Source organism: Lygodium microphyllum, chromosome 27 (genome assembly GCF_053477565.2).
Source record: "Lygodium microphyllum isolate KBCC chromosome 27, Lygodium_microphyllum_v1.1.10, whole genome shotgun sequence".
Lineage (NCBI taxonomy): Eukaryota > Viridiplantae > Streptophyta > Polypodiopsida > Schizaeales > Lygodiaceae > Lygodium > Lygodium microphyllum.
Window position 1 is genome coordinate 9,368,099 of NC_141161.1, and position 14,043 is coordinate 9,382,141.

Genomic DNA, 14,043 nt, shown 5'->3' on the forward strand with positions numbered 1-14,043 from the left:
ATTGGGGAATGCAAAGCATATTTTGGGCATGAGGATTCATAGAGATAGAATGTAGAAATTACTTTTTATCCAAGAAAACTACATTGGAAAGGTACTAGATAGATTTAACATGGCTGAAGCTAAGCCTTTTGAGGTACCCTTACCTCCTTACCTCAAGCTTAGCAAAGCCAACAGTCTGAAAGATGACGTGGAAGCAAATGCTATGAAGGGAGTTCCTTATGCATGATCTTGTGGCTCTCTTATGTATGCTATGGTTGCTACTCGTCTAGACATTACTCATGCAGTGGGAGTTGTTAGCAAGTTTATGTCAAATCTTAGCAAAGCACATTGGGAGGCTGTCAAGTGTATTCTTCGATACCTTAAGGATACACAAAGAAAAAGTATTTGCAAAGGGTAGGGTGCACTTAGTTTGCAGGGTTATTGTGATGCAGACATGGCAGGTGACTTGGACACTCGTAGGTCCACTAGCGGGTATGTCTTTATGGTTGCTGGTGGGGCTGTTTCTTGGTGTTCTAGGTTGTAAAACATTGTTGCATTGAGTACCACTGAATTTGAATACATACTGAAGCTTCTAAGAAAGCTATATGGTTGAGCAGACTTGCATATGATCTCGGCATGTCTATGGGTACTGTAGTTTTTTGAGATGTGATAGCCAGAGTGCTGTGTATCTGGCTAAGAATGCCTTGTATCATTCATGCACAAAGTATATAGATGTGCGATATCACTTCATCAGACAGATTCTGGAAGATGGTCAAATCACATTGACCAAGATTAAAACACAAGATAACCTTATAGATGTTCTCACTAAAAGTCTAAGCAAAGCTCAGCACGAGCATTGCATTCGACTAGTGGGAGTTGGTTAGCTAGAGGTTCATATCGGACCTTTAAGTGGGAGGTTGTTGGGATAAAGGCCCGGTAACCTCCGTGTATAGTACACACACATTGTACATGTGAACGCACCCTTTACGTGCCGCAAGTATATATACATTTTATTCTTTGTGTACCAATACATTGTTGGTACACTTTAATCGACTCGTACTTTCACTCTGCTCACACTCTCTCCAGCAGTCACACCCTCATGCTCACTCCTGCTCGACCTCTATCTCTCTTTGTTGTGTCCCTCTTGGTCCAACAAAAAGGAGTGTGTATTAGAGGATGAGGGAGGGATGGGTGGGGGATTAAATGGATTTATGATTGGTATAGCTGTGGGAAATGAGTTAGGTTTCTTTTGTCCATTAAATGCAAATGATAAAAAGGATGATTTACGAAAATCAAATTGACCATGAAATGTAAAAGCAGAAGGAAAAGATGGAGAAGGAGCACTCACCAATGAATCTTGCAACTTAAAGAAATCTATCTTCTTCAAGGCTTATGAACCAATACTTGGTTTGAAGAATTCCTTCATCTTGAGCATAAAAAATATATTGCGAAAAAGAGGAAGTAAGTTCATAAGATCGAGAAGTGTTATCTTGTGTACCTGATATAGGAGTGAATGAAAGTAGAGATGTGTATGGAAGAGATCAAAGAGGTAAAGATGGAGATGAAGGTTGTAGAGAGATGAAAGGTTTGTACTCCATGCCAGATTCCATGTCAGGATGGCTAGTCCTTTGTGGAGCTTCCATCCTTTGTGCAAAATCATTAGACTAGTGCGCCGAATCTGAAGGGGAAAACTCAGAATTATCTTCAATTTGCCGTTGAGCTTGATGCATAAGATAAGATCATACTACTCGGCTCATGTAATCTTGTAAGGTGGAGGGACTCCATGGTAGTCCAATGTTTCTCCGACTATGTCGGATATTTGTGGAGCAAGCCGTGTGACCCACTTTGGCTCGAATCTCGATGCGCTAGGCTCAGGAGGATCATGATGTGGTGAAGATGTGTTTGACGTCAGGTTCCCTTTTGTTGTTCTGGCACTTGCAAGGAGCTTTCAGATCAAGGCCAAGTTTTTTCTGAGAGTACTCGGCTATGATATCGTGTAAACAAATACCCTAACACAAAAATAGAGATAACAACATACGACAAAGCATAAACTCACATAGAACACCGAAAGGTTCAGGGTAACTCATAGACAATGATCACACTGAATGGAAAAGTGAGCGAATATTGAAAATACCATGCTCATGTAGCAAACAAATTGTGCAGGGAATGAATACTGACCCTGGAGCTCTTGTGTCTCAAGGATTGAGGTAGAGGTAGTGAGTTGGATAGTTTGTTGTACTCTTGTTGGATCCCAAATTGCGGCAAAGCAGCCTCCAAGATGTTGGACTGCAGCAAACGCAACAATGGATGATGCTATTGGAGAGGCAGAGGAGAGAGAAAACCAGCAAACACAGCCGCTGATGATGATGTGGTGGGCTGATGGCAGCAAAACACAGGTTTGATGACATGGGCAGGCTGATGGCAACAAAAATGCAAGTATGATGATGTGGCAATCTATACAGCAGCAGTGGATCATAAACACAGCAGTTCAGCAGGTCACCATCTGTAGATGATGTGTTTGATTAGTAAACAAAGAAGAAATCAATGTACACTGCACGATGGAGGGTGGAAACAAGTGTTGGATGGATGGAGACAATGTTGGGCAGCCTAGATGAGATGTCCTCCGCAAATAGGGTGTGGGTAGCGAAGCTAGATCACATGAAACCTGCAAAAGACGAGATCAGGGCTGAATGGAGGCAGCATGCCTATTTATAGAAAGTTGTGTCCTCAAGAGTTTAGAACATCTCCTTGTTTTAACTCTCTTGAACGACTCCTTGTTTTAGGGTTTTTGCATTAAATAAGCATTTTTGGGGCTGTTCAAGAGGCTAAGCAGCATTTAATGTATATTTTAGCTCAACAGTGTTCCTATGTCATTGTATCGCAAGGAGGAAGAGGCCAAGACATTGCTAATCAGTGAAATCCATGACCCTAGACAGTGGTCCAAATTCGTCTCTAAATAGACAATGGAAATAGCCTCGGATTTTGTGGTATGTTGGGGTAGTGGCAAATATAGTGCCTTTTGTCTCTTGCTCTAGTAGACATATTTGGTATATGTGCTCCTCTAGAGGGATGGATTTGTATCTACCAGTCTCAATTTCTAATTGACAGAAAGAGGTACATAGTTGACTAATAGCGCATTTGATTTCATGTGAAGGGTGAGTGTCCATGTATCCCTGTGTTCAATAAAATCCATCATCTGTAGTATGGAGAAGATACGCTCTATAGAAAGCTAGCTTCATCTCTAGCTCATGTAGTGTTGCGAGCCTTGTCTCATTGTCTAGCTAGGTGAGATCCATCTTGATAACCTTGCTAATCTTTGAGTGACTCAAGGTAAGAGATGGTGCATCAAGAGAGTACTGAAAGGGGGGTAACTTGTCCATGCTAAAGCCATGTTACTCAAACGAGGCTAACATCAATGTATACTAGCATGAAGTATCACCCTCTCTAGCAAGCTATCGAAAGAACTCAAGGGCCAGCCGTGCATATCTATGTTTGGGTAGATCCCACAAGCTACGTATGTGATTGATTTGGTGAGGGGTTCAGCCACCATGATCGATATAGCCAGTAGCTTATTTGAGCATCTTGGAAATCATGGATACAAATGGTCTCTCCATTGATCTACATCCATTATAAGTGGGACTTGATCGGTTGCAGTGATCAAGACTGGGGCCCATACATGTACTCTATAGTGTACTATGGATGTGAGCTATGTATCAAAGAGTCACATCCTAGTTTGGGTTTCTTTAAATTGTTCCTATGAGCTCATCCTCTTCAAACCACTTCGTGATGTGTATTCTTGGAAACGTCTAGTGGCTATTGCCTCTCTTGAGAGAAGGTGGGACTTGTATATTATACTTCCAAATATGTATAGGAATCCATATACTCTTAACTCCTCCTGCCCATTTGTGAGTTTGCAATGATCAAGATTGGGGCCTATACATGTACTCCTTAGTGTAATGTGGATGTGACCAATGTATCAAAGAATCACATCTTAGTGTGGGGTTCTTGAAATTGTACTTGTGAGCTCATTCTCTTTAGACCACCTAGTATTGTGTATCCTTGGGTTAGTCTAGTGGTTGTTGCCTCTCTGATAGAGAAGATGGGACTTGTATATGATATTTCCACATATGTATAGGAATCCATATACTCTAGCTCCTCTTGCCCATTTGTGAGTTTAGGTGTTGATATTTTGACCCACGATGGTGTAGTGTTAGACATCGTTACCTTTGTTTTATCAAGGTTCACTAAGAGTCCACTATCTAATGCATAAGAATGTAGTGTGTTCAAATGTCTTTGTAGTCTATGTGGAGAATTAACTATCAATACAATGTTATTTGTACATAATAGGAGAGGTATCCAAGTGCTAGCTAGTGGAGCTTCTCTATCTCCTCCTTGAGATATGCAATCAACAATCAATGTAGAGACCAAATAGTGACGGAGAAAGGGGGCATCCCTGACATGTCCCTTTGGGATTCAACTTGCACACAAGACACCATGCAAGCTAAATTCAACACAAAAGGGATTAGACATCATACTCATCTCCTAGCTATAGAGCCAAACAAGCTCTCTGCCGAGCCTAGGAGCTAGTAGCACTCTAAGCCACGACTTCATCCCAAGGGTTGGGATTTCATATCCTCAGTCCACACCATCCCGGTGTATGGATGTGTTGGTCGACGGGCCAAGAGTTCAAGAATGGTGATCACATAATGAATGTGCTTAATAAGGCCTTGAGTCCTATAAATAGGAGTCGGTTGCCCCAACCTCGAAGTGTCCTCAGTGCATTCACACCACGTCACTTTGTAACTAGTGCGACCAATGCTACTCATTTGGATGTTGAGGGACATAACACTTTCCCCCTTATGAATGATTGCTGTCCTTAGCAATATCATCAGGAACCTAGTGAAGAAAATAACTCTTCAATGAATGTACTGACTCTCAAGTAGTGTCTGTCTCTTGGCAATTGATAAATGGTCCGATGGGATTGTTTAGTCCTAAGATGAAGGACCAATTTGGGTTCGAGTGGAACATAATGAGTGGTATCCTCAAGTTGTGGAACTTTCTCATTTGAAACAATTTGCTCACCTTGATCTAGTTATTCTTTCATAGGACTCACGTGAAACATAGGGTGACATAGTTACCAGGAACGGGGAACGGGAACGGGACCCCTTGGAACGGGGGGAACGCCCAAAGTGAGGGAACGAGAACGGAGGGAATGGTACACACACACACACACACACACACACACACACACACACACACACACACACAGAGTCAACACTTGTCTTAGAATCTAGAGAGAGAGATCATATCAAGCATAATTCATGAAATTAGACTCTAGAGACATAATAATCAAGTTTCAACAATAATAAAGATTCAAAACATTGTAACCAACAATGGATTGTCGCATTCATAATTCAACATTGTAATCAACAATGTTGCATAAGTCCAACTGGCAACAAGTGTGCATTGCAAAAACACAAAATATGCACTAAACTTTAAAGCCTAAATAGTAAAGATCCAAGTTACAAGAGCTCCAATTTCCAAATCAATACTCTAAAGTTCCAAAAGGCTAGCTACTAAGTGCTCTGATTCATGGAAGATGGCTCCACTGTACCTGAATGCTCATCCTGCTGAACAACATCCTGCCCATCACCATCACCATCATCATCATCGGCATCTTTTTCCCAACATATAAAAGAATCAGCCTTTGCAATTGATGTACGAGCTAGCAAGCGAAGATTGGAGCTCACATAAACTAGGTCATTCGTCTTCATTGTACCAAGACGATTTCTCTTCTTTGAGTGAATGTGATTGAATGAGCTCCATAGGTGCTCTAAGCTAGAAGAGCTAATTGTTTGGCTAAGAATACGAATAGCCAAACTCTGCAACTCTAGAGCTTCTACCCCGTAGTCCTCCCACCATAAAGCAGCCCCAATATTTGTCCTGTCCTCTAGTGCATCCTCTGTACCAAACATCCCTAATGTTTGCTGATATACAGAGAGCTGATTTTTAATTTTGCGTTGCATTTCACGGCTAGGATAAAGCCTTGCAAGCAATGTGTTCCAAGCCTTGACCACCTCAAGGTCTCTTTCTTGCATCTTTCCTTGAAACTCAAGATCAAGTACATATGCTGCAAATGCATAGGAGAGTCATACTCATTCCATCTGCTGATGCATAACTCCTTGATTTGCTCATACCTATCTGCATTTGGTTCCAAACTCTCCAACCTCTCAATCATGCGATCCATACCTTCATAGATCTTCCCAATGCATGGATCCATGCCATCTGCAAGCCTCAACATGTGCATAATAGGATCAACCATTTGGTTGGTGCGATCAACCTCATCCCAAAAATCTCTATCAGAAACATATGCATTACATAACACAGCAGTAGCAGTGGCAGCCCGTGGCAGCCCCAGTCCAATTTTCATACTCATCACTAGCAAATAGCTCCCTAATTGCACCTTTGCAATAGTGCAATCGACCAAGCGTAAGAAAGTTATATGCAAATCGTGTATCCGAGTATTTAAGAAGTTCTTTGTCACTTCTCTTGCGAAACTCAACATGCAAGTAGTGATGATTACATTTAAATGTGATAATCTTGTTGCCTTTCGCAACAAGAGATGCAATCCATGGCAAGTCCCCAATATCCTTCAACAAGTTATTCAAGCAATGCGCCATGCATGGACTAAAGGTGATATGTGGATACATTGCCATTAAAATGTTTCCTGCTGCCCTGTTTGTAGGTTCACCATCTGCCACAAACTGCACTACATTTTCTGCCCCAACAGCCTGCACTGCCTTGCACACTCGGATGCCAATACATCTGCACTCTTTCCAGTCTTTGAAGCATCATGACTACCAATGAAGTATACATCTCCACGAGAATATGCAACAACACCATGTATGGACCTATGGCGTGTGTCACTCCATCCATCTGCTATCAATGTCACTCCATTTCTTGCCCATTGATTGCGAATATTTGCTATTGCAATTTCTATGGCTACTTCCTCCTTTTGAAGCAATGGAGTCCTGATAGTTTCTGATGAAGGGGGCTTATATGTGGGTCCATACTCTGCAATCTTTGTCACCATATTTAAAAAATAAGGTGACTTGGCTGATTTGAATGCAATATGGTCATGGTAAAAAAAGCGTGCCACTGCTGCATCTGTTTCCTCTTTTTTCTTTGGTTCCCATGAAGTGTGCAATGAACTCTGTTTAACACCACGACTTGTTGCCATTGATGGCCCACGAGAAGGGTGCGTAGCCACTAATCCTGGTGGTCTTCTGCATGAAGCACCATGCCCTTGCTGGCCTTGGAGTCCATGTTGTTGGATCCACTACTATATTTGGCGTCCTCCTGGCATGTGAATTCCCCATAGAAGTGGCTATGCGGTCAAGTAACTCCTCCCTTTTCTCAATTGATACATTGGTGCAAAAACGCACCTCTTTTCCCTCCTCATGTAGAAGATGGGCTCTCACTTTATCAACCCCACTAGTGCGAGCATAAGGCAAAGTTTGCATTTCCAGGGGCGAGCCCCTCCACCTCTCAATGGCACCCCTGCATCTACCTCATCCCACCATGACCAAGTAGTGCTTCGACTTCGTCCAGTTGTTGACAAAGTACCTGCTGAGGATGATGAAGATCCCATAGATGTCAATGCTGCCATCTATATAGAAGTGACTAATAATCAGTAAACTTCAATGAAATTATAGAAATTTGCAGCCAAATTTCAACATCCATGTGTCAAAGTGCAATGAAATTGTAGAAATTTCAACCAAAGTTGAAAGTCCAATGAAATTGTAGAAATTTCGGCCAAAATTTCAACATGAGTATCGAGAATCTAGATTCCTCGGACCTCACCTAACCGCGGGCGGGAGTCAAGCCAAGCAATCAATAGAGGTGTACCGTGTGCCGCACGCGACGTAGGCGGGAGAGGCAGGTGGGCAGAAGTAGGCACGCCGCACGGCCTTGGCGAGGTAGGTGTGGCAGGAGGAGCAGGTGAGTGAAGCGGGAGCAGGCGGCGGAGCGGGAGCGGGCGGCGGAGCAGGAGCAAGCGGAACAGGCGGAGCAAGAGCGGACGCGGGAGCAGGAGCAAGCGCAATAGGCGGGAGTGGGGAGAAGCTCGCCGGCGACACGCGCAAGATGTAGGCGGGCGACACGTAGGAGGTGAACGGGCGACGGGCAGGAGTAGCGGGCTGTGGGCGACAATTTTTTTTTAAAATTTAAAAATTACCTTGCTGGAACGGCCAAGGAACGGGCGGGAACGGGGGGAAATGTTTCGCCAGGGTTTCCTGGGCTCGTACCTCCCGGAACATGTTAATCCGTTCCTATGCGCCGGAACGGGCGTTCCCTGTCTCTATGCCTAGGATACACTGAACTTTGGCCTTGGTTATTCATTATTTTTATTAGCCGCATAGTAAGACTATGGTTGAGTCTTATGTGCGTGAGTGCTCACAGTATCAACTTAAAAAGCTAAATGACATAGATAAGAAAAAATATTGTATCCTTTACAAATCCCTAATAGGAAACAGAGTAGCATTTCTATGGATTTTGAAGTGGGATTACCGCATACTAATCGAGGGCATGACACAATTTGAGTTGTGGTCGATCGATTAACAAAAATGGCTCAATTTATGTATTTATCTATGAGACATTGGGATGGATTGTAGCCCACATATTCCTTGTCTCTTCATTTTAAGTGGGTGGTGGATTTAGTCATGTTGCCTATAGGTCTTTGGCAAATGAGGTATCTTATACTTGTCTATGAGAGACTTGACTAATCAAGTGGATGGCAGAGCTCCACACACCAAGACAACAAATGCAATGTGTACTTTTCTCTTAGAAGAGACATTCATCTTTGACACATGGGGATAGATTGTAGCCCACATATCCCTTGTCTCTTCATTTTAAGTGGGTAGTGAATTTACTCATGATGCGTATAGGTCTTTGGCAATTGAGGTATCATGTACTTGCCTCTGTGAATACTTGACTAATCAAGTGGAAGGGAGAGCTCTACATGAACCAAGACAACAAATGCAATGTGTACTTTTCTCTTAGAAGAGATCTTTTATTGATATGGCTGTGTGGAAAAAATTACGGTGGGCAGATAGGGGTGAACTAGATGTGGATGAAGCCCATGATTTCTTTTACGCTTGGAGATAAAAGACAATCATGAAAAGCCATGAATTGGCTGGTTCATCTCTTTGTTGAATAACTTTATAGATTTTATGGTTTGCCCAACAAAATAATCTACGACCGGGGTCCTAATTTCATTGGCCATTTCTAATACAAACTCTTCCAAAAACTCAAAACTTGATTGTCCGTGTCATCCTCAGAACATCATGAAAATGATGGACGAACCGAATGAACGAATCAAACCATGAAGAATATGCTTCATGCATAATATGTCTCCCATAGACAATCTGACTGAGAGCATTATCTTCCTCAAGAGAGTTTGCTTATAACAATGTTAAGCATTCCCCTACTGGCTATAGCCCATTCATACTTATTTACAGTTATGAGCCAAAACTACCGATTGCTATAGAGCTCAAGGGGGTGAAAATGTAGTCCATAGTTAACTTTCTACATGATATGCATGAGATGCAGACAATTGCAAGAAAAAGCATTAAAATGGCTCAAGATTGTGCTATGTTTTATGCTAACCAACAACGTACTCCTAGTGAGCTCCGGAAACGCAATTGGGTTTTCCTTAAAGTCCCAAAGGACCCCGATTCGATGACCACCATGAAGTGCTATAAATTATCTTTTAGGTACTTCGGTCCTTTCTTTATTACCAAGAAGATGAGTAGAGTATTCTATGAGTCACACTTACCTTCAAAAATTTGAGTTCACCCTACATAGAAATAGGGAACGGCCGTTCCGGCCTATAGGAACGGCCTAATGTGTTCCAAACCCTCCAAGGAGGTGAAACGGCCAGGGAACGTTCCCTGCCGTTCCCCCTGCCGTTCCCTACCGTTCCCTGTTTGGAACAGCCGGGCCTATTGATTGAAAATTGACGTTTTTTCTCGTTTTTTTTTTGCTTGGGTCATAGTCCTACCACATATTTACCCATCTCCATTGGCACATTAGCACACACTAATCTCTCTCTCTCTCTCTCTCTCTCTCTCTCTCTCTCTCTCTCTCTCTTTTTCGGGTTGAAGATTCAAAGTGTCAAGACAACCCACAAGCTAATTAGGAGTCCATGCAAAGTTCAAATTTGATGCATTATCAACTCTTGCAAATCAGAATCAAGTTTCAGCCGATCCTCAATTCCAAGGTATTCATCCATTTATATTGTCTAATTTCAAGGGAAATTGGGATAATTGGGAAAATTCAAGGCAATTTGGAGCTATGGGGGTAATCGAGTCAATTTTGGGACATTTGGGTCAATTTCATGCATTGACGGGTATTGGGGCAATTAGAGGGACATTCTTTGGGGCAATTTGGGTCATGTAGGGCATATTTGGAGCACTTAAGACGTGCCGTTCCCCCCGTTCCCGTTCCCGTTCCCCGACCTTGGACATTCCCCCCGTTCCAGGGGGTCCCGTTTCTGTTCCCGTTCCCCACTCTAGGTAACTATGCTTTATAGGCTGAACCAAGCACCACGGTCTTGGTTCCATGAGATAGACGAGTTCTTACAGACTCATGGATACCATTCTAGCCCTTATGACCTGAACTTATATGTTCGATCTACTATAGAGGGGGTCATCTACATTCTCCTCTACATTTGGCATAGCGGAAATCAAGGCAAAGCTTAGTGCTACATTTGAGATGACAGACAGACCTTGATTTGTTGTTTTACTTCTTGGGAATGGAGGTAGTTCGATTTGGGGGTTGTATTTTTGTGTCACAAGAGAAGGATACACTTTTGCTCATGGAACAGTTCACTATAGATCAGACACGGCTAGTGGTGACTCCTTCAGCCCTACTGTTCACTTGTCGAAGGATATCCTAGGTCAGTCCTTTGATGTGCATATGTATAGATTTGTTGTAGGGAAACTTCTTTGGTTAATTCATACTAGGCTAGACTTAGCTTACTCAGTCAACATTCTCAATCAGTATTTCACAACACCTGGGATGTCACATTGGATTGTATATCTTGGTGTGTTACGTTATTTACGATATACTTATTATTATGGCCTTACTTATGGTTCTGGTTTATGTTTGCAGAGGTATATTGATTTTGATTGGGTAGGAGATCCTAACATCCGGTGTTTCCATGGTGACTCTCTCTTCACTTTGGGCACTGTCCCATTTTTTGGTCCAGCCATAAGAGATGGTGGCAGCTTTCATGGCCGAGGTTGAGGATAGGACTCTCTTTGATGACACCATTGAGATCATCTATCATAGGAGCTTACTGGCAGCGCTTCGCTTTCCTTGTCACTCTTCCACGTTGTTTACTACGACAACCAAAGTGCCATTGTCCTTGCGAGCAATCTGATCATCACACCACGGATGCGACATGTGGGTGTCTACTTTCACTTTTCCAGATTGCAGGTTGAGCTAGGCACTATCCGCCTAGAGTTTGTACCTTCATCAGATAATTTTGTAGACATTTTGACCAAAGTGGTCAACCGACCGATTCTTCAGTACCTTCTACCCATGATTGGCTTGGGTACACTCTTCTCTACTTCTTCAGATTGATGGGGAGAGGCCTTCTCTCTTGCTTTCCCTTTGAGTTTGAGCGGAGACGACTACTTCTCTTAATAGTGATAGTGATGATGCTTACAATTTTTAGACATTCATTCATTCATTTATTCTTTTGTATTGTACTTATGGACATTTGTCACTCCAAAATAAATGGCACCGTTGCATTGCATTTTGCGTGAGCATGATATCTTGCACCTCCCTTTGCATTATCCCATGCATTGCCATTTTGTTTATGTGTGTGCGCATTTATCCCTTTTCGGTATTTTGGAGTGGTCGACTCTTGATCCACCATATTCATGGCATTGCACATGGTAGTCTCCAAGGCAGTTCTTCCTAGCTTGCTTGCTTGCTTTGCTTGTCTTGCTTGCTTCACATCTTTGCTATATTTGTGTCACCGATATCTTAGCCATTTTTCTTATTCACCGATACCTCGTAATGGTAGGGATAGTATGCTTGTTTTGTGAAGGTCTTGGGTTTGATCATCCCTTATTACTCTCCCATTTGGGGCGCGGAAACTCAATAGAATGAAAATTGATTTGAAAACCTTACTTAATGTAAAATCTATCAAAACTACAAAGCCCTCAGTAAAAAAAAGAACAAAAAGTCCATAGTTGATTCCATCTGCCTTTGTAGAACTTGGTAGGCCACCTGACAGTTGCCGTGTATCCTTGGTCTGATGCCCTTGTCTCTTTGGGGTGATCTCTTGGGCTCCCTTGGTAAGATAACCATCGCCTTTGTAGTCTTAGTGGGCCACTGGGCAGCCGACGTGCACCCTTTGTTTGATGCTTTGGTTGCTTTGGGGTGGGACGCCTTGGGGTAAAAGATAAAGAGAAAAAAAAGTGCTTGGTTGGCTTACTTCCTGTGGCACCCATGTTGGGCCTAAGAGAGGGTGTTGAGCTAAAAATGCATTAGCTTCACTTAAACAACCTCAAAACATACTTAATTAAGGAAGAAACCTTGTTTATTCAAAAGAAATCCGTTTTTAGAGAGTGTCTGTATTCCATAAGCACAAACCCGCTTGGGAGAGTCCAAATTTTCTATAAATAGGTATTTTGCCCTCCATTTAGCTTAATCTCGTTTTTGCAAGTTTTAGGTGTTTTCAGCTTGCTTCCCACACCCCGTTTGCGAAGGACGTCGTAGTCCAAGCTGTCCATTGTAGTCTTCACTCATGTGGTGCTTGTTTCCAGCCCTTCGTCATCAGTTTGCTGTTGTTTTCAGCAAGGCGATTGCTGCTGTCCGTTGTCTAGCTGTCGTACAACCTGCCATGTTAGTATAGTGCTACATTTGTATGTCCTAGATGCTGCTCTGTAGATTTTCTCTCCTCCAACTGTTGCCATCATCTGCTTAGCTTGTTGTTGCTGTTTTCTCTCTCTTGCGGCATGTGTTTGGTGTTTTCTCTCTCCTGCAGCCTGCGTTTGCTCATTTCTCTCTCCTGTAGCTTGCGTGCACTGTTTTCTCTCTCCTCACCTACGTTTTTAGTCTTTCTCTCTCTTGCACTGCCGTTTACATCGGATCCAGCCTTTCTTGGTTGCGTTTGCTGGTGTTTGACATCCGGAGGTTGCCTTGCTGCGATCCTAGATCCATTCGGAGTATGACACACTCTCCAACTCATTATCCCTTGCTCTCATTCTTGAGATATAAGAGTTCAAGGTTCAGTATTCATTCACTGCATAGTGTGTTTGTTGTATGAGCATTGTATATTTAGTAGTCTTATCACTTCATTCATTCTCTTTGTTCATTGTTTTTGAGTTACCCTAACCCTAAATGTGTTCTTCTATCAATCTATGCCTTGTCGTACCGTGTTATTTATGTTTCTATGTTAGGGTATTTTCTTCACACAATGGTATTTCTTGACTAGCAAGTAGGGAGGCCCTCCCATACAACGTAGTTGAACATATGTGCGAATGCTGCTTATGTGTCTCTCGCATGAGGGATGTGCTTAGTCACCAAGCCATCATGATTGTGTAATCTTCTAGCTCGGAGCTTGGCAATCCTATCATGGACCTTGCTAGTTGTAAAGAATTAGGGTATGGGGGGGGTGGCTTTTAATGGTAAGGGTAGAGGGGGTTGGTTTTGTGCTTAGGATGCATGTGATGTATATATATACCATGTTTAAGGAGAGAATGGATGCGGAGGGATGGGGGTCTTGCAACATCCTTCAAGGTTCCTTGTAGCTTATACCTAAGAACTGTTGGCATAGCTCTTGTTTCAAGCACATGAGGCATGTTTTTTTTGTTTTGTCTTACGAGTTGCTAAAAAAGAGTGCAAGGTATCAAGAGCTACCCTCTAGGTTTGGTGGACCTTATGTCAAAGGATGACGTACCAGTGAGACAGTAGGGTTTGCGGAGAGAAACACGGAGTGAACTCGGTAAACATAGAGAAGAGAAGAGAAGAGATAAAAAACTCTGATAA

At 42.6% G+C, this 14,043-nt stretch overlaps 1 protein-coding gene across 1 annotated transcript in view; it reads left to right on the forward strand.

Moving 5' to 3' along the window:
* The window catches only part of RAPTOR1 (Regulatory-associated protein of TOR 1), a 57,055-nt gene that overhangs the window by 26,708 nt on the left and 16,304 nt on the right, over positions 1–14,043 (forward strand). The window lies entirely within an intron of this gene.